The 26,657-nt window shown below is 41.0% G+C and overlaps 1 protein-coding gene across 8 annotated transcripts in view; it reads left to right on the top strand.

Moving 5' to 3' along the window:
* The first annotated feature begins 606 nt into the window (after positions 1 to 606).
* Positions 607 to 26,657, top strand: part of NCK2 (NCK adaptor protein 2) — a 150,759-nt gene continuing 124,708 nt past the window's right edge. For 3 of the 8 annotated variants that reach the window (XM_074964541.1, XM_074964515.1, XM_074964519.1), the window contains exon 1: positions 4,162 to 4,262. The gene's annotated coding sequence lies outside the window, so the exon portion shown is untranslated. Of the gene's footprint in view, positions 811 to 1,446; positions 1,568 to 4,161; positions 4,263 to 26,657 lie in introns of those variants that run through there. The other 5 variants (XM_074964547.1, XM_074964554.1, XM_074964561.1 and 2 more) reach the window with 5 other exon arrangements.

Here is a 26,657-nt window from a genome sequence, read left to right as displayed (position 1 = left end):
AGAACCTAGGAAAATTAGATACAAAAATCTGTTAACAAAATATAAAAGTTGAATGTTTACAATGGGAAAAAAGCCAGGGAATGCAAAATTCAGGATTCTCATGGGAAGCAGCAACACTAATTTTCTCATACTACACATGCTTTAAAGTATTATTACTTTACTGTACCATCCCAACTTAATCCAAAAAACTAGATGTGTAATATGGCTACATTAAAGTTATGAGGATTTAACTTAGGCATTTCCTATTTTTGTGCTCTTAAAGTCACAACTGTGCTATTGCAGTAACCATATTTTGCATTTAATTTTTTGCACACAGGCAGCAGAGCCCTTTTTACTAGGGAGCTCTCTGAGCTGGTGTCTTCCCTCCGCTCCAGTCCTGCCTCCAGGAGGCAGAGCTTCTGCAAGCGACCTCACAGACTTGGCCAATCCGCTCGATTAGACGCTGTGATGCTATTCCTGAAAGTTCCCTTCCCTAGGGTGGCACTTCGGGGAATAAGATTGAATGCTTTCTATTTTTAGTGGGCAGGCCAAGCGCTTTGTCCCCAGCCCTGCCAGCTAACCCCAATTCAACTCCTCGGGAAGGAGAGGGAAACATTTGCAGCTCAGCAGGAGAAATGACTGAAATCCTGTCGAGTGAATCCCTGACAAAGGATGTGTTAGGCGGAGTGTCCCTTGCGAAGGACGCCCTCGGCACACATCGCGCTGCAAACTCTGTGGCGCGGCTAGAGTCAAAAAGAGGGTGGGTGGGGGAACGGCTTTGTGCGGCTCCATCTTTTCTCTCTCACACCGTCTCTCTCTCTCTCTCTCCAGGTCAGTTTTGCTCAGTTTACAGTCAGAGCGACCTGCTTTGGCTCCCCTCCGCCCGGCATACGCAGCCTGGGCTCGGCCCACGCGCCCCGGGCCGCGCAGCCCCGGCCACCCAGCTCCTCCTGAGCCCGCCCCGGCTCACAGCGCCCAGGTGTGCGCCGGCGGGCCCGGGCCCAGCCGTGGGCCCGATCCTGGCCGTCCTGCAGCCTGAGCGACTCCGCCCTTAGGAGCGGGCCTGGACACCCCCCTCCCCCATAAAAACTTCAAGTGTTGGGGGGCGGAGGGAGGGAAGGAGCCGCCCCCCTGCAGCTGCCCGAGCCAGCCCAGCCCATCTCGAGCAAGGGGGAGCCCAGGGGCCCGCCCCTCCCGGCCGATCCCGGCCGCGGCAGGAAGGGAAGGGAAGGGGAGGGGTGTGTAGCGGGGGGAGGGGCTGTTGCTGCTGCTGCCGCCGCCGCCGCCGGGCTGAGGAGAGGCAGCAGCGCCGGGGCCTTGGGCACGTCCGGCCGGCCCGGGGGAGGGGGGTGAGGAAGAGGAAGGGGGGACTCGGCCCCTCACGAGGACGCAGCCGCCGGGGAGGGGGCAGAGCGCGCGCGGGGGAGCCAACCGCCGCCGCCGCCGAGACAAAGAGCGGAGCCCGCCTGGGAGACCCCCCCCTCCCCTCTCTCCGCTGCCGCCGCTGCCATTACTGCTCCGCTCCCGCCCCTCGGCCGGAGAGCGCCGGGCCCCCGCCCCGCCGCGAGCCAGCGCTGCCCGGCCCGAGGTGAGAGCGGGGACGGCAGCCGCCGCAAACTTGTGGCGGCCGCTGCCGGGGAGTTGGGTGGCCCCGGGGGGCGCTGCCGGGCCTAGGGCCGCTCCCCCGCCGGGCCTGGAGCCCCGCGTCGGGGGCAGCCCCAGGGGGCGGGGTGGGTGGGACTCGGGCTTGGCGGGGCCGCGGCCGCAGGAAGCGGCCGGCGGGAGGGGGAGGTCGCTGCCACGTTCGGTCGCTGTGTCTGCGGGGAGGCCGGTCCGGGCGATGGAGCCGCACAAGCGCCTTGTCCTCGCGGAGTTTTTTTTGTGTGTGTGTGTGTGTGTCTGACAGCTGCTGCTTTGTAGCAGGGTCCGTGCTGGGGAAGGGGCAGGGCAGAGCCGCGCGGCGGCGTCTCGAGCCGGGGTCTGGGACTCTGCCGGGCTCGCCACTCACCCTGCTCTGCAGGCTGACACCGGAGGCGAGCTACTTCTAACATGGCTTAAATTAAGTGCAGCTCAGGTCTCTCTGTGTAGCTCAGAGCTCGACTAGCAAAGGGGCAGAAAACAGTGCTCAGCTAGGACTCAAATGATAACCCCGTCAATAAAATAACCAGCCTTAATATGTCCAGTTCCTTATGTGACAATAAATCCTGAATAAATATTGTGTGAGTATAATAAAGGCAAATTGGCAAAGGCAAAACTGATTATTTGCATTTCTGTTTTTAATGATTTCATCCCCTGCAACTTACTAGGAATATTTAGCTTAGGTTAGGTAGCATCTAGTACTTATTTCATCTTAAATGTTAAAGTTTACATTCTAATGGAAAGTTGGTATTGTATAAAGTTTTCAGAAGAGTTTAATGTGGTATTTGAAACATTGACAAGCATTAGTATTCAAAAATTAACACCTGTGATTTGTTTACTAGGAGTGGAACTCAGTTTTTATATATGGTAATACATGTTTATAAAACATGTTTAGAGAATATTAGACCCTTTGTACCTATTTAATAAGTCAAACCCAGCACCTGACACTTAAAACAAACTAACGAAGCCGAAACAACCTTCAGATGCTGTATGTTTGTATTTGGTGAGTTTTAACTTTGCATATATATCTAAAACTGTATTTTCACTTTTGTAGAAACTGTGTTACATTTAATGCCATTAAAGTCAGTACATTGTGGCAAGCTGATACTTGTCATTTATGTTTGTGTCATGGTAGCCAGACTAATTATCAGTAATATTGAGCAGTCTACAGGTACTGGGGACGGGGGACCAAAATAATACCTAAATTAAAGATATGACTTTTAAGTTAATAAAAAACAACCCCAAAACAAACCTACAGATAGACTCTGTGTGGGCAGAATAGGTTAGTAATTCAGGTTAGAATTGCAACTTTGATTAATCTTCTTGGCACATATAATGTAGTTTGTAAGGTATTTTATGTCTCCTGTTAGACGACCATTGCACTGTAAATAGCTGTGTATATTGAAATCAAGTTGTGAACTAAATATTGAATTTCACTTAAAATTGTTTTTTTTTTCCTGTGTTGGTTTAAAAATTCGAGTGCCATCTACATTTTTTATTTAATTTTGCCCTTTGTGTATCTGGATTCCATTTTTGTTTCTACCTTCTTATTTGGTAGTTGTCTCTGAAGGCCATGCTATTGCTGTAGCAGCTTAATGAACAATAGGAAATCAGGCTTCTTTTCAGTGATGGCACAGTAGTGTTGTCCTAATGCCATATATATATATACAGGTTAGCTCTGCCATTTTTGGCTTCTGTTCTCCAGAACTTGGGCCAGTAGCTTAGAATGGAGGAGAAGTCGAGGTTTTTAAGTACTTACCAGAAGAGAGCTTCTTAGAAAGGGTCCCTTTTTAGCTTAACAATATTTCCTCTAGAAGTGTCATTACCCTGCTGTCTGCTGCAACTGTTCTTAAGCAATTTTAGCCTGTCATCACTGCTTAGGAACTATGATGCCAGTACATCTTATATCTTGATTGTAGACATAACTGTAACTACAAAACAAGATTTAGGTAGCTTAGTGATTTTAGTGCTTCTAAAAGATATTGTCTTTACAACTCTGAAAACTGAAATCTTCTGTCTGACCCAAGCAGTCAAGTTTTTTCTGTTTATATTTCAAGTTTTGCTATCCCACCAGTATGTCCCAACGGACAGCGTTTCAGTCTTCATAACTATTCCTTGTTTTCTTTTCTGAGACTTCCAACAAGGAGGCCAGTTGTGCAGTAGGGGTGGAGATTGGAGGCACTCTTGCCTACTAACATCATGACTAAAATTTGCAAATAACTTTTTATAGGCCAGTGAACAGCGTTAAGATGGTAAACTTTTTGACACTGCCTGTGTCAACTGTATTTGGATTATTACCCAGAGGTGAAAGGCATATTCCAGCTTCTTGAGCCATATAATAATCTTCCAAATCTTCTTCCCCTTGCTCTCCTGCAAAAGAAACACAAAGGTAGTAATTAGTCATCTATCCTCTGTATGGTTCCTTATATTGATCTCTGGGTAGTAGGTGTCTGATAAATTTGAAACTCCAGCATCTCACTGGCTGCTGTAACAGAGGGCACTTACTATCTCTTCTTCTTTCCCCCTCTTCATTTCCCTTGAAAGCTTCCTGATAGCTCTGTGTAGTTGGGTGAGGAAAGGTCTGCACCAGTCTACACCTCTCCCAGCATCTCCTGGCTGCTGCAAGGGGAGAGAGCAGGACAAAGGTCTGCTATTCTTTTCTTACCTATAATTTATTCTTATTGTGTTCTCTTCCACTGTTGGTAACTGTTGTGTATTCCTTTGCTGATGCCCATGGCTTTCCTCAGCAGCAGCCTAAAATTTGAGATTCCAGCAGCTTCATTTTTGGCTACAGTTCTGATAAGCAGTAATGAAACTGACCAGAGTCGTCTATTTCTTAACACTGCTGCTTCTTGGTGGAGTTACTCAGGGTGCTGCTGCTTGGCAAGTTATGAGCTGCCAGCAGCATCAGAACTGCCTACAGACTCATGGAGACAATACTTTATTATTACATTTGGCTCAGGGTTGAAAGGCTGTCTTTAACATAACAACGTGGTCTAGAATTTTTTGTTTCTGAAATAAAAGATCAAATTCTACAAAAACTTATAGTTTAGGCCCATTTATCAGGGAAAACTTTTCATTTAATCTGATAAATGGATTTTTTCAAGGCATGGCTGTAATCATTACATTTTCTATGTTAGAAATTTTATTTGTGGAACTAGTCAAAAGTTTTGAAGTAATTTCCCAGTGGTTTGCTATAAATTTAGTTTCTCTAGTGTTTTTAGTTCAAAATGAATTTAGTAGTGGTTCATGATGCTGGATAAGCGTCATTGGATGGTGCTCCATCAAAATAGCTCATCCTGGTTTTGGAGGGATAGCCTCTGGGGATGGGCGAAGTTGCTGTGAAGGAGACCTGCTTTTTCACTTCCTGTAAAGGAAAATATCTAAAGAAAGTGCATTTTCTTTTTATCATATTTAAGGTATACATAAATACCACAATGCCTTCAGTTGCCATAGGGTGAGATCTTGTAAACACTCACAAGTTAAGTAGGGTGGTACCTCTATCAATATTTGGATGGAATATCTCCTTGGAAAACTCAGCCAATCTTGGTCATTTAGTAGGTAACATTATTTCCTCTAAGTGCTCACCTACACAGAGAGTGACTATAGCACACCAGCTTGCTGTTCAGTAATGTGTCCTGTGTGGACATTATTGCAGCACAGAGAAAGTCCTGGAGTTCAGCTTGGCTTGAAACTATAGTTAGCCAAGTCTAACACTTCAGGATTTTTGCTTGGCTAACTATGCTTTCAAGCCAAGTTGCACTCCAGAACTTTCAGTGCACTGTAGCAGTGTCCACACAGGATGTTACTGCGTGGGAAGTTGATGCGCCATACATTCACAACCTGGCTTGCTGTGCGGTAACTTGATGTGTAGAAAAGCCAGTCAGCAAAACCAACTTCCCGTGCTGGTACGGCACAGTTATGAGGTACCATCTTCTGGAAGAGATATTAAACAAGGTCCTGATGACTTGTGGTCATTAAACAACCCATAGCACTTTTTGCAAGACTGAGTGTTGACCCAAATGTTCCAAGCCAATTTCCATTTTAGATAATTCCATTTTATCAAGCGAAATCTCCCTGCAGTTGCTATTAGATACATTAGCCAGTTTATCATAAATTATTCTGTAGCGGTGGTCTGTATGGTTAAACTGATGATATAGTTCACTTTAATAGTGGGTGAAGCAGTTCTTTATGGTGTTTAGTTTTTTTTAAAGTTATTTGAAATTTTTCATGCTGAAGGGGCTACATAAATGTATGATTTGTTATTTTTAATTAATACAAATGAAAATAATTCATTTACAGTGCATGAAAACATGAAATGGAATTGAAAGTTGAATTACAAGAACAGATCTGTGTAAAGTATACATCTTCTACATAGTAGATGAATTTGTTTCCATTTTGTTAACAAAAGAATGGATCCTAAATTTTGAACCCATGAGAAAAAACACTTCTTGTATAGCGAGTTGGTTTAACAGAGGTATTTTTAAGATTTAGTAGGCTTTATTAAGTGTATAAGTTCAAGTGTGCAGAAAAGAATCTTGATTAGCAATTATCAGCATTATTAATTTAAAACTGTTCTAAATATGCATAGAAACAAGCAGAGTGTACCAGCCACTTTCAGTAAAGTGTTGAATTTGAAAAATACTGAATGTTATGAAAAACGCTTGGTTAGTTACCTAAGTGTCCACTGTATTTGCTGGGCTATAACAGAATGTTTTGTGAATGTCAGAAATAAGCTTTATATGGCAATGCGATTTTCTTTCCTGCCTGGTAGATGAGGTCAGCGTCAAAACTGACATAGGTTTCAATGTGGTGATATGCAACTTGTATGTATTTATACTGTGATGTAGGTAAAACTCAAGATGACCATGCAATGGTCTAGAAAGGACAACTTTCAAAGTCTTCTAAGGAATGTAGATATAAATATACATTACATTAATGTAGTGTCTGAGTTGGAAAATTTAAATACATAGAAATCAGAAAAGTGGTTTCTTCAGCAACTTTAACCTCAGCCATGATGCACCTATGAAGTATTTTAGGTAACTGTTTATGTAGTGTAACGTAGATATTGAGGTATACAGTGTGTGGAGCGTGATCAAGATCCATTGCTATAGGAAACATAATATAGGTTTGCTTTTCAAATCGGGGAGGGCTCTGTGAAGTGAATGCTTTTATTTTTAAATAAATGTCTTTACTCCTGATTGAAAGGCAGGTTGGGAGCCAGGATATGGTCCATAATCAATCAGTAGCGCAGTTAGTCTCCTAGCAAACAGCTAGGAGACTGTGATGGGCAGCACATCTTCTCCTTTTTGCCACCTTGTCTAAGGATTCTACTTGGATTATTTTTTAATGTGTTGGATGCTGTACAAGACTTGGTCCCTATCCCAAATATCTTAGTTTGAACTGATCAACAATAAAAGAAAATGCACTGGCAGACCTAAAGGGAAGTTCTGTTTTACAAATTTATTTTATTGTCTTTTTTTAAGAAGGGAGAATGATAACATTTTTCCTGATGTGGGTTAATATTTTGCGGATGCTGGAAGGTCCAGATTATTTGTGGCTGATTTTTATTTTAATAGAAAAAGGGATACAGATGGATTTGGAAGCTTTTTGAAGGGACAGAGATTGAGGACTGCGTTCAGTAAAGCATGTGTACTAAATTCCATCCTTTTTTATAGTACGTGGGTAGGTGCTTTTCATTTGCTCAGCTGCTAGCAGCTTCTGCTCTACGCAGGAGTTGGCTGCTTTCCTTAGTAATGGCAGCAGTCTCTTCTTACAGTAGCTGTGGGTCAGGCTGACACAAATATGAGTATTCAGTCCAATTTGGAGCCATCAATGGGAAGATGGATGGGGCGGACTGGTAAAGGGAAGTGTACTGCTGCTTATGCTGCGGCAGGAAGCTAGATTCTACTAGCACTGGGGGTTGTTAGTGCTTAGTGGTGAAAGTTACCAAAGCTGATCCTCATAGAAAAGGACTGAGTTTGTTTTTGGAATGATTGCATTTATCAGCTATAGTGTCCTGTATTTATTTTTAAAAGAGGTCATTAAATGTTGAAGAGCAGCTGGCTGTTCATTATTGGCTTAGATAATTTTGAGAAGAAAACATTTTTTTAAAATGATATATTAAATTAAATGTATTGTTATAAAGATGGTATTTCTTTTCTGTTCAGATGTTTTAAAGCCTTTCATGTCATATGATTCCCAAAGTATTTTAAAAACTATACAACAATTACTTCAGTCATCTGACGTTTTAGCCACCTCTGTGGCAAAATATATCCGTTCAACAGCCCTCAGCTACACTACACTAGGAGTGTAGGGCAGAAAATGAAAACCGCTAAATCCAGTTAACATTACAGGAGTAATTTAGGAAGGCAGAGTTTAACTTACCATATTAATAATAATTTACTTTGAACTTCTTTCTAAGACTATCAGAGTATCTTAGAGACATTAATGAAATAAGACTGCCACGTTGCTGAATCAATAGCACCACTACTTAGAGGAAAACTGAGTACAGAGCAGAATGTCCTTCTTAGCTTTAGTTCTGGTCACATGACAACCCAATGTAGTATAGACGTAGGGTCTTCCCCTTCCTTTCTTCTAATTGCAGCATGTTTTTATTTGGTGTTTTCTATTTCTCATCTTCAGTATACGTCTTGGATGGCATCCGTGTCAAAGTAAATGAATGCAGTTCGAAAGAAATTCAGTGCTTAGTTGAAAAGCTGGTGCCATTTTGTATAATGACCAGGGAAGGATTTTTCAACCTTGCAGTGCATGTGTCTGTAGGGAACATTTTGGGGTTGCACTTTGTTAATCTGTCATAATGACAAACCACATGTTCATTTTCCTGGACGTATGCTGTACTTCCAAACATACTAAAAGGGTTATTAAATTTCACAACTATTGCATGATGAAGTGGCAAGGATTTTGGATTCTATGGAGTGGAAATACAGACAGCTACAAGTTAATGTTGCCCCACAACTTAAAATAATTCTACAATAAATTTTGCTATCTCTTCAGTGGAGCAGAAATACAAGATCCCATTGTAATTTAAAGTTCGCATTTGTCCAACAACTAACTTATAAAATTGGATTGGCTGGAAAAAATGCTAAATTCAATAAAATTGGCATTGAGCATTTACTTTTGCCAATTAAAACCACATTTTGTTTCATTTTAAGACTCCCTTTTAATCAGTTTATAAGCTATTGCAAATGTGTACAATATTACTTAACTCCCTTTTAGAAAAAGTATGACGCAGCAAAAATTTGAGCATATTGTGTCAGAAGAAAACTATTTATTTATTTTATTTACAATTTTTGAAGCATTGGCAAAAACTAGTTAACGTATCAACACCACTCTTCAGTTTTGCAATTGAGGGAGGAGCAAGAAGCTGACACGTGGAGGTCATAGGAAGAAACCCAGCAGTGATACAAAAGTCCCTATTTTTGTTGTTTAGTTTTGACTAACATTTATCAGTAAACTTGCAGCTTCATTTTGGCAGCTCTTTTGGCTTAGACCAAAACTCAGAAGTTTTGTAAACCTAGAAAAGAATCTATACATAATGACAGTGTAACTTGAGGACATAGTACTTCAGTGTGTAGTATTGCATGGCAACTCAGTTTAAATAAGATGAAATTGACGGTAGTATACAGGTTTAATGGTACAGTTGTGTATTCTCTTATCAGTGAAAAGTGTTGTCTATGCCAGTGGTTCTCAAACTAGGGCCACCGCTTGTTTAGGGAAAGTCCCTGGTGGGCCAGGCCAGTTTGTTTACCTTCCGCGTCCGCAGGTTCGGCGGATCACAGCTCCCACTGGCTACGGTTCGCCGCTGCAGGAAGAGTGGCCAGCACATCCCTTGGCCCACGCTGTTTCCCACAACCCCCGTTGGCCTGGAGCGGCGAACCGCAGCCAGTGAGAGCCGCGATTGGCCGAACCTGTGGACGCGGCAGGTAGACAAACCGGCCTGGCCCGCCAGGGGCTTTCCCTGAACAAGCGGCAGCCCTAGTTTGAGAACCATTGGTCTATGCGCCTTCTGTAGCATTAAAGAATTAGAAATTGGTGGCAGCTAGTTGTTACCCTCTTTCCATTTGTTCTGTTTTATGATACCGTATCCTTTGTTAGTCAGCCTTACACAGATTCCCTCATAATCCTGATTAAGACTTACTTTGTCAAATTTACAAATTTGTCAAATAAAATATGTTGAAGTCGATTATTTTTTCTTGTCTCTCTTCAACAGGCTTATGTTTTTAAATTAAAAATAATGACAAAATGGATACAATATTATGGCTACTAAAGGGAAACAGTGAGAGTTTCAAGCATAAAGGTTGAGTACAAAAATATTTAAGTAGGCGCTTAATGTTAAATATTTTCTTTAAAAGGAATGTAAATAATTAAGATTCTAAATTTACCAAGTGCTCCCTTTTTTCCTGTTTTTAATTTTTAGATGACTTGTCACTGCTTTGTTCTGTCGGGTTTTGTAGTCAGTCTGACTCTGTTAACAGTGCTGCGATTGTACAAAATATTTCTATTGTGGACTTACTTTTACATTAAATTTTGAATTCTATTTAACATCTGTAAAGAGGAAAATTAACACTACTATCTCAAATAATAAACATTATAATAAGGAATCTACCCTCCACTTGATACTGAATGATTAACATTTTCTTACATCAAAACACTTCGTTTTATAATATTGAGGATTCTGAATGACCTAATTTGAGAATATTAGGAGTTTAATCAGATATCTGTTTAAGGGTTATGGAATTTGTATTTGTTTTAAAATTGGGTTGTAATCAAGCTTGTGTTTAGCACAAGTATCAGAAGATGACCCATCTTAATAAGCACTCAGGCTATTAAAGGTTGCATGTGGAATCTTAATGATCTGCAGTTATATAGGTTTCAGAGTAGCAGCCGTGTTAGTCTGTATTCGCAAAAAGAAAAGGAGTACTTGTGGCACCTTAGAGACTAACCAATTTATTTGAGCATAAGCTTTCGTGAGCTACAGCATCCGATGAAGTGAGCTGTAGCTCACAAAAGCTTATGCTCAAATAAATTGGTTAGTCTCTAAGGTGCCACAAGTACTCCTTTTCTTTTCGAGGTTATATAGTCTTACTTTAAAAGAACACTCGCTTGTCCATTAAGCCGTAATGAGTAAAGTTGTTTGCATGGCCGATGTGCATTTTTTACCTTTACTGTCTTGTAATATCGTTGTTCACAGCCATTTTATAACCTTTTACTCTTTTTCTCTTTTAAAGTTATTTTGCTCAATTTTTAAACTTTTTTTCTTTCCCCTCACAGAATTGGGGTGTCTGAAAGATAGTCTTACTGTGATTTAAAAGCAGTGTCAAAAACATTCTTAATTTTTCTTTATCATTTGCATCCTACCTATCACATTGTGACGCTGATCCTGCGAAAACTTAGGTACCTTATGCCCAGTGAGTAGTCCTATTGAAGTCAGTGGGCCTACTTATAGTGTGAAAGGTTAAGAACATTTGTAAGTCTTTGCAGGATCAGGGCCTAAGTTGCATCGTACATGATATGTTCTCCAGTCACGCAGTCTTTAATTTGTCAAAGTGCATATGCTAAATTGTATGATGAACTTTTGGTAGCCATGCAGTTTAAATAGTCAACTTATATTTACAGCCAGATTCTGTATCCCTGCGTAGTACCTTGCGATTGATTTAATGGGACTGCTTGTGGAGTGAGAATAGCCTTACTCATTAAGTACTTTCAGAATCCGTTAAAGAACAAGAATGGATCAAAGAGGACTTAATCCGATGAAGTCAACAGAGAAAGGAAAGGATTGATAATTTGGGGAAAAATAGGAAAAACATATTTTCTGACAGGTTTCAGAGTAACAGCCGTGTTAGTCTGTATTCGCAAAAAGAAAAGGAGTACTTGTGGCACCTTAGCTCACGAAAGCTCATGCTTAAATAAATTGGTTAGTCTCTAAGGTGCCACAAGTACTCCTTTTCTTTTAACATGTTTTCTGTACTATATGGATGATTAAAAAAAAAAAAAGGGAAAACTAGGCAAAGGCAAAAAATAGGCAATAGATTAAAAAGCAGAAAAATTAATTTGAAAATAGGTATTGGGTTTTAAAAATTGAAAAATAGAAATAGGGCATGGGTTAGAATAAAATAAAAACCCATTTAAATTGACCCATCAGTGACCCACTTAAATCAATGGGATTGTTCACAATGTACATACAGTTTAAAGATGTAAGTATGTAAATCTTAGCGGGATCAGGGCTGAAGAAGTTTTATGGTCTTCAACGCTGACCTTCCAAAGGATACGCAAATCTTTTTATTGTCTAAATGGAATATATTTTTAAAAAATCACAATAGATATTTTAAGTAGGGTACAAAGACTTCTTTCCTATCTCCAACAATTGTCAGATTCCTTTAATTTGCCTTTCAGAATGGGTCTGGTCATGATTTATTTTTGTTCTTTGATTTCCTTTTTTTGACTACTGAAATAGGGTTCTGATACTTGGAAATTTTGATTCTCTTGAAATTTGCTTTGGTTTAAGAAAAAAACCAAACAAGTCTGTTGTAGCACTATGTAAAGCTGATGATGAAAAATGGTTGTAGCTTATAGTGTCATGGCTGGGAAGGATTAATTAAAATTGATATAGTCTAATTTTTATATGTATCATATAATTTTACCTTTAATGTAATAGAGATCACTTTTGCTGAATTGCATTCAATCATTAATATGCTTAACAGATAACATTAGAAGCAGCCTAGAATTCAATAGGCTATATTGTTGTTGCCAAGTAAGAATAAAATCTGGTATGCCTTCACTTGAAATTATCTAGGTCTAGAAAAGTATGACTACAGCCAAGCCTCAGTTTAGTATAGTTTCCCATATGAGGAAGTAGCTTATGGAAAAACATCTAGGTATGGGGGTTCTCTTTCTTTGTTGCAGAATCATATTTTTGCAGTTTAGTACCTTTTATGCATTCTGTTTATGCACATTCGACCTGGATGTGGGAGGAGTACATTATTTGAGCCAGTTTCCATTTATTCTACTAGTATATTATCTGAACTGTTCCATTGGTCATAGATAATGATTTTAAATGTAAGGCGCTCAGGTTTGTGTTACAATTGTTTGAATTATATTACAGAGAGGATCGCAAAAGTCTTAATGGCAGTGTTAAGCCAGTTTCCTGGACCCTGTTTTTTATTTTTACTTTCACGTAAGATTGCTTTTCAGCCTAAAATCTAGGGGTGTCATGACCACCTTCTCTTTCTGTATTACTAGATGGGAAAAGACTCTCCAAAACTTTTTGGTTTTATAAAATGGGGTTAATGGTATGGAAGAAGCGGAGAGCCACTCGGAAGAAAGATACTGTTTTATTCCTCCCTTTCCTCCTCAGGGACCATGCCCTGTTTGCTTCCGAATCTTCAACCCCACTCCCCCGAACTGAAATTGAGCAATCATTGAATATACATATGTTTCAATACATTCATCATATGAACTAAAGGGACACTGACAACTATGCATTTTTAAAAACTGATTCATTCAAAAAACACTTTTTCTGGTAGAGCACTTTTTTACAGAGTTTGTTCTGAAATTAGAGCTTGAAACTTTTTTTTTAAATAGGGTTTTTCTGCTTCCCTGATATTTACAAAGAGCCTTTATATAATTAAGTTCAGACCTTCTCACGCCCAGCTCTTCTCTTTGTGCATACACCTGTCTGCTGCATTTTTAGTTTCATCAGTGCATTGTTCCTTTATTGAAGGGCTTTGGGGGGAGAGTATCCATATGAGCTGTTTCAGAGCAATGCATGAGAGTGATAGTGTCATTTTAGTGCATGACATGGGAAGTGTACTTGCCCATCAACAAAATAGTGAAACTGATTTTATAGAGTGCTATCAAATACCAAAGTAAACAAACTGGAAAAATAATTTTTTCTCCCTCCAATCTTTCAGTTTCAGCAGTGTTAAGTATTAATCTGCTATTGGTACAAATTTTTCAGGTTGCAGTATGATTTTTCAAGCTGTCAGTGTTTCTTGTAATGTGGCTATGGCTGTGCCTTACAAATTGTGGTTTGAAACTTATCTGCGAGAAGATGGGGGAGCTCTCAATATGCTGTCACAGGCGGAGAGATTTAGTTTATAGTCTTAACCGTAAAATCTGTCGCTCCCCTACATAGCAGCTTAAGTAAGATATTTTGGAGGAAAGAAAGTGCAGGTTTACGTATCCATTTTCAAATGTTGCTTTTTTGGGAGGCTATTAACTCTAAAATTATAAGACTTGGGTAATTCATACTACTTGTAGATTGCTTACAGTTTGGGAGAAACAATTGGCAAATCACATGATCTATATACACACACTATTTTCCACAGTGGGTTGAGAGTTTTTTAAATTATTACAGAACTGATATTAGAATAAACCATTTTGGGATATTGCTTCAGGTTACATAGTGAAACTAGATTTGATATCTTACTCAAATTGAAGGATATTTCATAACTTTTCCAGATGCCAAAACTATTCTTTATATAGCTATATACACACAAAGATTGAGGTGATTTTTGTATGATTCTGAGGATTCTTATAAACTTTATATTAGAGGGTTTTTTTGTAGTAAATGTAAAAGAAACAATAGCATACAGAAATTTTGTGTAAAGGTAAATATTTGTCAAAAGGCTGACTTTTTTTTTCCCCCCCAGAGGTGGAAACAAATGAAAGCTTGACATGAGGGATGGTGTGTGGTGGGTGTGGTGTCAACTAAAAAAATTTTTGCTTCTTACATCAGCACAATTGTCAACTAATATCTGATTGTAAAATCTTTCTTGCTTTTGAATATATAAGATACCAAGAACACAGCTTGATATCTCAGATGCCAAGTGGATTTTACAGTTCTGGCAGTTGGAGTGAGTTTGACAAGTAAGCTGTTGCGAGTGGATAAATATAGAATCCCACAGTGCCACTTCTAGGAATTTTCTGCCCTACAGATATTACTGTTCTGTAGTGTGTGTGTGTGTGTGTCTGTGACAGAGCATGGATGCCCTAAACTAACAGGGTTTTTTAATTGCTGACATATATTGGGAGCGATATGGTTGTATAATACTGTTCTGTAACAGGTTTATAGTCCAGTCCACCCTTACATTGTTTGTCTAGTCCACCCTTACATTGTTTAAAAAAAAAAAAAAAAAAAAGGCAGCGAAAACTGACACCGGGAACCCTAGCAGACACCTGTCTTAAGGCACATTTTCTCTCATGTAGATGCACCCTTAGAGTTGTTTTGGCAAATAACATTTTGTTTTAACAGCACTGAAAAATTGTGCTCTAAACCTAAACTTTCAGCCATTGCAAACCCAGTTAAATAAATTAAGAATTCTTTTGGAGGTGGATCTGCTGTAAATAATCACTTAAATGATTAGTGGGGTGGAGAAGGAGATTCTACCGCCAACTCCATAACTACTGGTAATACAGATCCCTTTTTCTTCTCTCTCTGTACCTCTGTTATTGTTTCCTCACTATCCTTCTACATGGAATTCTTGTAGTAGAGAATGGGTCAGTTTCCTTAGCAGTTTAATCTTTGAAATGTGGAGATTGGCTCAGGTTATATCTTATTGATAACTACAGCATGTCTACATAAATAAAAACACTTCATAAATACTGACTAGTGCCAATATTATAAATATTCTGTAACTGATTCTAGAAGAATTTGGTTTTATTTATGGTAGAATTTTAGTAGGCATGTCACTTATTTATTCAGAGAAAATTGAAAAACCACTGCTTGTCCTTAGATTCTGTGAATGGTCAGTGTTTTCCCATCACCGTTTTCCTTCTGCAGCATTTTTTGCATAGATATAACTAGGAATAGTGTCAGTCTGGTGAAGACTTCTGAATGCCTTGACTCTGAATGACATATTTTGGGATCACCTCTAACTCCACTGACATACAAGGTAGGGAGGACTACTTCACCAGTTTAAAAGAAGAAAAAATTAGATTGTAAACTTTGGCACCAAACCTATTTATCTTATTTGAGAAGTTAGTTCCATTGACTTAAATGAGGATAACGTGAGCATGATTTGACCCTACAGATGAATGCTCACTAAGTGTACTTTCTATACACTTAAATGGTCAGAATGCTCAGAGGTGTCTGAGAGTATTTGAGATGATGATACATTTAGCCCCTCTATGAACCAGAGGTACAAAAACAATTATACAGGTGTAAAACTTGTTTTCTTTTTCCATTAACACGTATTCTGGCATCAAGGTGTTAGGTAGGGCTCAGCTAGAGACTAGTTTCCCAAATATTTCCAGCTATTAAACCTTACCAAAATATTTTCCATTACATATAGTAACATTTTCACATTTAGAAAAATCATAAATGTTTTATACTATTCTATATTAAGTAGTACATTTTGGGTTTACTGCAAGTGGTTTTAAAACATCTAACTTTAGAGAAATCTAAAATGAATGCCATGTTTTATAACATTCCTGTGGAGAGTTCTCTCTGCTCCCACAACTAATTTTTATTCTCTAATACCATTGTTCTCACATTTTGTCCTTTCTCCTTTACTAATTATACTGTACAGCCTGTTATACAAACCTCTTTTGAAGCTTGGTTTCCTCTTTCATTTTCTCATCCCCAAGTAACCTCCCTTCTGCCTGACAGTGGTGACCAGTATTAGGTTGCCACTGTAAATTGCCTTAGAATACATGTGCTCTCATTAAGCCCCTTCTGAAGTTATGTTGAGGTCGATAGGCAGTTGAGTAAATCCTACCTGGTGCTGCTATGGAGTACCCTGTTAAAAATTTGAATTGTAGGGTGACGACTGAAGCGGCTGTTCTACGTGGATCCTTAATCTGGAAAGAGCCATTCCATCAAAATAACTGTGAATGGCACAGAATATTATGATGATGATATATTTTTTACCCTGGTTTTAGTTTCTCATTTTTCTATGTGGGATAGTGCTCTAGTGATCTTTAGATGATTGCTTGCTTTATTAATTTAAGCTATGGGTGCTCATGGTGCGCTGAAGCCAATAGAGCAAAGGCCTTTGTTCTTTAGCAATTACATTTTATGGGCTTCATCTTGCAATCTGTACTCTGAGTGGAGCCTTGCATCTGAAATGGACCTTATATCAGTTGAACTCCACATTGGTGCAGATTTGCTTATGTGGAATAGTTTGCAGGATAGGAGCCTGAATTAGACCACTACACAGAAAGAACTGCATGGTGAATAAATAGGGATAACGAGGAGTTTGTTTCTGTGGGAGGGGAGACATCAGTAAACGCAAGGATAGAAGTTGCCATTGCATGAAATTTACCCTGTTCAGAGGACTAGCATCGGACCTATGAACCACTTATGTGATGTATAAGTCTGGTGCTGGCTCTCTGCCCTGGGGTGAATTTCACTTACAAAGAGCAGGAGAGATGGTGAGCAGCAGCTTTCTGTGGTGGTACCTCCTTTCTTCCCTTCAGAAGACTTGTTGGTTTCTTAGAGCTAAGACAAAATTTAACTTTCCATTTCACTGGAAATTTCAGTATTCTTCTTCAAGTGATTGCACATGTCCATTCCTTTATAGGTGTTTGTGTGCTCCAGTGCACAGTTGTTGGAGAGTCCCCCCCCCCCCCCCCAAGTGATACCCATAGGAGCGGCCCGAGTGTCCTCTGCTGCCTTGCGCATGCAGGGAAAGGGAAGACCTTTCCCTGACCCCTCGTAGTTCCTTCCTATTGCCAATGACAGTTGTTAGAGCTCCCTGTCCTTGCTTCTGCAAGTCTTTAGGCAAGTCCTGTAAATAGTACATGTTGTGCAGTTAGTTAGTTAGTTGTTCGTAAAATAATTGTTGTTTTGTGTGGTTCTGACACCTGGTCTGGGTAACGGCCTTGGTACTGGAAATGTTCTGCGCTCTCTGGATTTCAAGCCCTGCCACCCTTGTGGTAAGGCAATGCCTAATAGTGACCCTCTCCCCAGCTGCTTTAAGTGCTTGGGGAAAGGCTCACTGAGGGCAGGTCTACACTACAGCTGGGATAGACGCTCTGAGATCGATCCACCGGTGGTCAATTTAGTGGGTCAAGTAAAGACCCGCCAAATCAACTGCAGATCGCTTTCCAGTCGACTCCTATGCTCTACCCCTGACGAGAAGAGTAAGGTAAGTCAACAGGATATTTTCTCCCGTCGACCCCCAGTGGTGTAGACACTGCGGTAACTTGACCTAAGGTATGTTGAGTCCAGCTACATTATTCACATAGCTGGAGTTGCGTAGCGTAGGTCGACTTACCGCAGTAGTGTAGACATAGCCTGAGTGACAGTTGTGCCATTTTAAAGGGCTTTAAGCCCCATTCTAAAAAAGATAGGGCAGCCAGACTAAAACACCTGCTGCTCAAATCAACACTGTGTCCTCCATCTGAGTCGTCTACCTTGGTCAGGGTACTGAGCACCTCGCCAGCGGTTGCTGGTACCAAGACGCAGCTTGGCATTGCTAATACCAAGGAAGAGGCATCAGAAATAGGATTTGGTGCCAGACTTATCAAAAGACGTGAAGAGATTGACCTCTCAAATGCATTCCCGAATCTTTAAAGGGGGAAGCACTCTCCAGAATACACCTCTAAATAGGGGAGTTCGTTGATTCTTCAGCCCACTACAGGCCTGTCAAGATTGGCTCCTAAAGCACCTTTGTCAGCATCTTCTTGTGCCATGGTTCTACAGACTGTCTTCCCAGTGAGAAACTGTTTAAGGCTGCTCCAGCGCATGGCAGCATGCACTTACATGGTCCAGTACACCAGATTGTGTGTCAAGGCTGGTTGGCAGATGTGAATTCTCCAAAAAGGCACCACATAGATACATTAGTGTACGTACCAAGTTACATCCTATCTTCTATAGATTGGTGGATAGACCCAACCAACATCTGCCAGGGAGTTCCTTTCGCCCTCAACAATCTCTTACCTTAGTTATGGATGCCTGGGTTGGGGGGGCTCAATTTGGGCCTCTACAGACGCAAGGTGCCTGGTCTCCCCAAGATCTCAGTCTACACACAAACATCAGGAAGTTGTGGGCTATCCAGTTAGCTTGAATAGTGTTCCTTGCATCAGGAGGAGGGTGTATTGGTGCTGACCAACAATATGACTGCTGTGTTTTATATAAACAAGCAGTGGGGAGACAGGTCTGCTCTACTTTGTAAGGAAGCAGTACTATTCTGGGACTTCTGCAATGGCAACTCTATTTCTGAAAGTGGCCTACTACTTGGGGGTTCAGAAATATGCTGTCAAACATCTTTCTCAGGCGATCTATCAATCACCATGTGTGGTCCCTTGGTGAGACATAGCAAAATCTATTTTCCAGCTGTGGGGAAAGCTGTTTGTTGGCAACAAAGGACAATGTAAAATATTACCAGTTCTTTTCCAGAGTGGGACACAGCCTGGGTTCATTGACAGAGGCTTTGCTACTGGTCTGCTGTATGTTTCTACCCAAAGTTCTGTGCAAGGTTATACAGGACTTATACTTATGTCTTATACTGATCGCCCAGTTAGCCCCATAAGGGTACTCATAGCAGCTGTGTCAGCATTCCACCCTTCTGTGGATAACTGTTCCCTTTTTTCCAACCCAATCTCAATGTAAGGGATTGGACAGACTGTTTCCACATGTACAGAATTCTGTTGCACCATGAAGCCTGAATCTAGTCTTAACAAAGCTGATTAGTTCCCCGTCTCAAGCCTCTGGTGACCTGCTCTGTTGCATCTTTCAGTGAAGGTAGAGCTTTTAGTAGCCATTACATCAGGCAGAAGAGTGGTGGAGTTGAGGATGCTAGTATCAGATCCTCCACATACAGATTTTTTACGCAGATAAAGTCTGCCACCTTCTTCCCTTCCAAGCTTTCTTATGAAAACGGTCTCCACTTTTCATCTCAACCAAGCAATTTTCTTACCGACTTTCTCCCCAAAGCCTCATGGTAGTAAGCAGGAGGAGAGAATGCACACTCTAGACGTTAGAAGAGCGTTAGCAGTTTTACCTGGAATGACTACATTTTTCAGGCGTGTCTCAATTGTTCATTGCTTTTGTGGACAAAATGAAGGGCAGTCCTGTTTCCATGCAAAGGATTTCATCTTGAATATCTGTGTTACCAGTTGGCTAGCGTGAAGCCACCAGATAGAGTATTTGGCTAGATTCCAAGCGACTTCTGCAGAATTTCTGGCTAACATGCCAATATTAGACATTTGCAATGCTGCAGCTGGGTTATTATGTCATACGTTTGCCTCTCACTGCACAGTCTCTCAACAATTTAGAGATGATGCTAAATTTGAAGGAGTGGTCCTCAAGTCCCTGTTCCAAAGCGAGCTCCATTTGATACTGCTTGTGAGTCTCTTACAGTGGAATGGATGTACAATTGTTTGAAGAATCAAAAATGATTACTAACCTTTCTATAGCTATTGTTCTTGAAGATGTGTTGCACATGTCCATTTCATGACCCATCCTCCTTACCCTCTCTCTTGGAGTTTTTCCAGTAAGAAGGAACTGGGAGGGCAGGCGGATGACAGGTGGCTTGGCCCTTTATGCCCGTGCGTAGTGCATGAAGGAGCAGAAGGCACTAGCACTGCCCTGACAGGTACCACCAAGAGAGAAACTCTGTGACTACAATGCACTGGAGTGCACAAACACCTACAGTTGACTAGACATGCACAACACGTCTTGAAGAACAACAGGTATGGAAAGGTTGTTAACTGGTTGTTTTTTCACATTTGTTTTTCTTCTGAATCAGGGCAAAAAATCAAAATGTCGCATTTCTTTTGCTGAATGACAGGTTCTGTAAAATTTTGATTGGGAAATGTCAAAATTAATTTTTATATATATATTACCAGAACAAAATGTTTTGACTTTCCTAAAATGTTGTGGTATGTTTAACAGATGTTAGATGTTTTGTTTTATGTTAGCTTGATGTTAAATTGCATCTACTAATGGTGCTGCTGTGCCTCGTGTGGTGTTGTTCTGTTGCCTGATGCTGTCACTGTTGCCTATGGCTTGACTACCTGGCCTGACAGCATATACCATGGGGCACAGCATTGTTAGTAAGGGAAACTTCAGTCTACCTTGGGAGATATAGGCTGGCCAGGGAGCCCTGCCCAGAGGGTAGAATGGTGGCATGAATCACTGAACTACAAATGTAGTTAACGTCAGACTGAAACCAAACAAAATGCATTGGTTCAATTCAAAAAAGCCAAATTGTTCTTGATTTGGGTTGAACCAAGAAAATCCATCAAGTAAATCTAAACAAATAATTTCAGCAAAATCAAAATTTTCCCATTGAAAATTTATATTTTTCAGAAATTCCATTTTTATATCAAAATCACGTTGACAGTAAATACCTGACCAGTTCTATTTGTGATCTTCTATCTACTTCCGTCTCAGTTTAGTGTCACTCTTTAGTTTATTTTCCTCACCCAAACCCTTCTTCCTATTATTAAGAACTATCTTTTGTTAGTCACCTAAATGTAGCCTGGAATTTTTACCTCCCAGATGTTCTTCAGCATCTTTAGCTACAGCTTCTGATTGGGAGGCTTATGTGTAAGATTGGAGGTTTCAAACTGCAGTTGGCTGAGTGGAAAAAGCAGAGCAAGTTGGAGATCAAGAATCCTGATCTAGCACCTCTTAGGAAGGAGAGACGGGGTATATACTTTGTACTCCATAACCGTGTGTGTGTGTGTGTGTGTGTGTGTGTGAATGGTTATTAAGATTACAGATTGGATCTACTTTAAAGATTTTGTTTTTAAAGTAATCTTGCTGTCTTTGTATGTGTTTCTGATTAAAAGTATGAACGATGTAGATTGCTGAGTCATTGTCCCTTCCTATCAGCTATTTACATGTCTTGACCCCTCCCATCAGCTATTTACATTTCTTCAGTTTGTTTGTCCTTGTACCAAAAAACAGCAGAAAAGTCATTTTCATATAAACTCACAGGGTGAGTAAACTTGCTTATGAAGGAAGGGCTTTAATTTTTCTTTGGTATGTAATTTTTTATGGACTCTCAGAATGTGCTCAGCTAAGATTGATCACTGGTGTGTGAAATGACAATTATAGCAATGGAGAGTTTTCTGAGGTGAGTAATATATTTTCATGTATAGCTCACAGTAGTGAGTTTAATATGCTGAAGGCCACATTTTCTGTTCTCTGTTATTGAAATTTAGTGTTCTTGATCACCTTGCTTAGGTTAATCCAAAGCTTTATCTGGAAAATGTTCAAGAAAAAAGCATCGAAACAAAATAGTAATAGTCTTGGAATATGAGAAGAATTATCTTTAAATACAAAATATATGTACAGGAACTTGAAAAAACTGTATGCAACACCTGGTAGCTCAGTGGCACCCAAACTCCGGAGCTTGCCCCCCCCCCCCAGGGGGGCACAGAGAAATGTTTGGGGGAGGGAGGGTGGGGAGAGAGCACTACCTGACCCTGCCATGCACCCACCCACAGGTGCAGCCCCCGCCTAGGCCCCTGGCTCCCAGCCTTGGCTTTGCTCCCGGCTCCAGCACAGGCCCCTTCGCAGTCCCAGCTGCAGCTCCAACTCTGGCCTCAGCCCCTGACCGTGGCCCGGATCCCTGCCCCTGATCATGGCCCTACTCCTGGCCCTGGCTCCTGACCGCAGCTCTGGGGGGTGGGTGGGGCCAGATTATATTACAAGTAAGGGGGGGCGTGACATAAAAAGTTTGGGGACCACTGTGGTAGCTTGAGGCTAAACCTATTAAGAGTGCAAAATAACTTTGCCACCACATATTTTGAGATTTAAAGGAATAAAATAGTTGTGTACTGTGTCTAATTAGAACATTGACAATAATTTTTTAAATTTAATATATGGTTTTAAATGAACTTTCCTGCATTTTTTTCCACTGGATACAGTGTTTATCTTCTGCTTAGACAGCATTGCTTATCTTTCTCTCTATCCATCTCTAGCATGAATCTCTCATTAGAGGATTGCTACCAAACTGACGTTAGATTGAGGATTGAGTGTATTTCCATTATTCTCCATTTATGGGACTGATTTTGGTTTTGCTTCAGCTCAAAGTCACCAGTGGAATTCTTCAACCATTCTATCAACTGAGTTAAAATATGAATCAAGACAAGCGTGTGTGCACACATTCACTTGAACTACTCTTCTTAGAATTGGATTTAATGCTACAGTAAGAAAAGTGTTCCCATCCATAGAGAAGTAAAGAAAATCTTGGTTAAAGTAAAAGCAGTTATAGCTGGGAATCCAGTTTCCTACGAATCCTAACAGTATAGGAATTTCCATCCTAGTGTAACCCTTCTGCCAGGTGGAGTCGGCAGCAATGAGGGCCTGGTTCAATATCTAGGGGGGTTCCTTTTATTAATACAGAACCGGTTCTGGGACACTTGCACACTACCTCTGGGAACCTCTACGAGATAATACTTCTTCCCTTCTTGCAAACACTGAGTCTGTGTATGGAAAAGACAACTTTTAATAAAAAGGGGAAAGGTACCCGACATTCATTTGGGAAAACGCCACAAGCATGATTGAAAACGTGATCATGAGCAAAAAACCCACTCAGAGTATGTTGGACAGTGTCCTTTTGCTCAGCTTTTCAAACAGCTTAATGGGACTAAATCGGGGGGTCCAGATAATCTTCATCGAAGAATATTAAAGGAATTAGCACCCGAAATTGCAAGCCCACTAGCAAGAATTTTTAATGAATCTGTAAACTCAGGGGGTGTACCGTATGATTGGAGAATGGCTAACATAGTTCCTATTTTTAAGAAAGGGAAAAAAAGTGATCCGGGTAACTATAGGCCTGTCAGTTTGACATCTGTAGTATGCAAGATCTTGGAAAAATTTTTGAAGGAGAAAGTAGTTAAGGACATTGAGGTCAATGGTAAATGGGACAAAATACAACATGGTTTTACAAAAGGCAGATCGTGCCAAACCAACCTGATCTCCTTCTTTGAGAAAGTAACAGATTTTTTAGACAAAGGAAATGCAGTGGATCTAATGTACCTAGATTTCAGTAAGGCGTTTGATACCATGCCACATGGGGAATTATTAGTTAAATTGGAAAAGATGAGGATCAATATGAAAATTGAAAGGTGGATAAGGAATTGGTTAAAAGGGAGACTACAACGGGTCCTACTGAAAGGTGAACTGTCAGGCTGGAGGGAGGTTACCAGTGGAGTTCCTCAAGGATCAGTTTTGGGACCAATCTTATTTAATCTTTTTATTACTGACCTCGGCACAAAAAGTGGGAGTGTGCTAATAAAGTTTGCAGATGATCCAAAGCTGGGGGAGGTATTGCCAATTTAGAGAAGGACAGGGATATCATACAGGAGGATCTAGATGACCTTGTAAACCGGAGTAATAGTAATAGGATGAAATTTAATAGTGATACGTGTAAGGTTATGCATTTAGGGATTAATAACAAGAATTTTAGTTATTAGCTGGGGATGCATCAATTAGAAGTAATGGAGGAGGGGAAGGACCTTGGAGTATTGGTTGATCATAGGATGACTATGAGCCGCCAATGTGATATGGCTGTGAAAAAAGCTAATGCGGTCTTGGGATGCACCAGGAGAGGTATTTCCAGTAGGGATAAGTAGGTTTTAGTACCGTTATACAAGGCACTGGTGAGACCTCACCTGGAATACTGTGTGCAGTTCTGGTCTCCCAGGTTGAGGAAGGATGAATTCAAACTGGAACAGGTACAGAGAAGGGCTACTAGGATGATCCGAGGAATGGAAAACCTGTCTTATGAAAGGAGACTCAAGGAGCTTGGCTTGTTTAGCCTAACCAAAAGAAGGTTATGGGGAGATATGATTGCTCTCTATAAATATATCAGAGGGATAAATACCGGAGAGGGAAAGGAATTATTTAAGCTCAGTACCAATGTGGACACAAGAACAAATGGATATAAACTGGCCATCGGGAAGTTTAGACTTGAAATTAGACGAAGGTTTCTAACCATCAGAGGAGTGAAGTTCTGGAATAGCCTTCCAAGGGAAGCAGTGGGGGCAAAAGATCTATTTGGCTTTAAGATTAAACTCGATAAGTTTATGGAGGATATGGTATGATGGGTTAACATGGTTTTGGTAATTAAATATTCATGGTAAATAGGCCCAGTGGCCTGTGATGGGATGTTAGATGGGGTGGGATCTGAGTTACCCAGGAAAGAATTTTCTGTAGTATCTGGCTGGTGAATCTTGCCCATATGCTCAGGGTTCAGCTGATCGCCATATTTGGGGTCGGGAAGGAATTTTCCTCCAGGGCAGATTGGAAGAGGCCCTGGAGGTTTTTCGCCTTCCTCTGTAGGGTGGGGCACGTGTCACTTGCTGGAGAATTCTCTGCTCCTTGAAGTCTTTAAACTGTGATTTGAGGACTTCAGTAGCTCAGACATACGTGAGAGGTTTTTCACAGGAGTGGGTGGGTGAGATTCTGTGGCCTGCGTTGTGCAGGAGGTCAGACTAGATGATCATAATGGTCCCTTCTGACCTTAGTATCTATGAAAGCCTACTCACAGTTGTTGTCTCTTGTCAGCGAAGACCCAGAGTCAGAGGTGCATTTGTGTGAGTTCACTTCCAATAGGTAGGGCTGGAAGCATCGCTCTATGCCTCAGCTGCCGCCGCCATGCCATTCACTCTGCACCTGCATTGCTGCCTGCCGTCATTCCGCCGCTGTGTCGGTGTGCCGCCGCTGGCTGCTGTGTCGTCGTCTGTTCTGCCACTGGCTGCTGTGTCGTCATTCGCTCCGCCACTGGTCTCTCTATTGCAACCTCTGCTATGTCTTGAAGTCTTACCACTTAACACAGCTATCAGTGATTTCAGCTCTCAGTGGGACAGCCTCACTACTAATGCAGGCTGGGTAGTCTTTCACTGTACACACTGTCCTATAGCAGGTATTAGGCTTATCACCTAGACCTGGTTATCAGTGATTTCAGCTCTTTTGATCTGTAACAAAACAAAAGACTCTCCATTGAGTCTAACCAGCTCTGTCATTAAACAGAGGGGAGGATAAGATGGTGTCTAGGACTCTTAGGTAGAGCCCACATCAACAGGTGGCCGCCTCAACCAGGGCAGGTCAAGCACAGCCCTAGCACTCCCACTCACGCAACAAGGGCAACAGTCTTTCATCACCCCTGCACCAAACACCAAAATGATTGGCAATCCAACAACAGCCAAAAGTGATCACTTGGGAAAAGCAACTCCATCATGCTGTGCACAAAGGCAGAGTAAGTGTGTCAGTGCAAACAAGATCAGTTCCTGAAGTTTTTTTTGTTCACAGCTCATCACTAGATGCCAGTTGGAGAGCACATTCAGAACCTGCTTTCACTAGATCAGCCCAGTTGTCCATCTAATCCAGTATTCAGTTTCTAAAAGTGGCTACCACTAGTGACTTCAGAGAAAGGTGGAAGAAATCCTGCAATAGGCATATATGAAATAATCTGCCCCCGGGGAAAGCTAGTTCCTAACTCCCATTAGCTAGAGATTGGTTAATGTCCTGTGGTGTGACTGTTCAAGTCCCTTTCAAAACTTCTTTTTGTTTGTTAAAAAAGCTCTTTTATATCTCTGGAAGTTTGTTTTGCTGGTCCTGATGCAATTACATCCATGAGAGCCTTAGTGTAGACAAGGCACATGCATTTTTACCATTGTAACTTCTAGACTTGTCGTGAGCAAGGTTAGATAACACAGTAGTAAAAGCACTTGTGTTCTGTCTACACTTCTGCTCCCACAGTTGCTACTACCAGTGGAGCTGTGCTAATGGTAATGCAGTGGTGACAGATTTCCTGAAAAACACAAGGGTAGACATAGGTTTAATATCCACAGGGTTTTTCCTTATGTAGATGTTAACTCAAGCTGATAAACCTTGAAGTACAAATTAAAGATTCCAAAACACTGACTCCCTGCAACGGTGGGTAAAGAGGGAAGAGATTCTCATGAGTGTCTACTTTCATGCAGACTATAATGATCTTGCATGACAAGATTAGAGAGCTTTGTCTTATCTAGGCTTGCCATTTCTACAATGGATTTTACCTCTCTGGAGCAGGTCTAGACCTGTCCAATACTTACAGAGGCTTGGCTTCCTCTAT

Source organism: Natator depressus, chromosome 1 (genome assembly GCF_965152275.1).
Source record: "Natator depressus isolate rNatDep1 chromosome 1, rNatDep2.hap1, whole genome shotgun sequence".
Lineage (NCBI taxonomy): Eukaryota > Metazoa > Chordata > Testudines > Cheloniidae > Natator > Natator depressus.
Note: the sequence above shows the minus strand (reverse complement) of the source record. Positions and strands in the feature narration are given on the sequence as shown.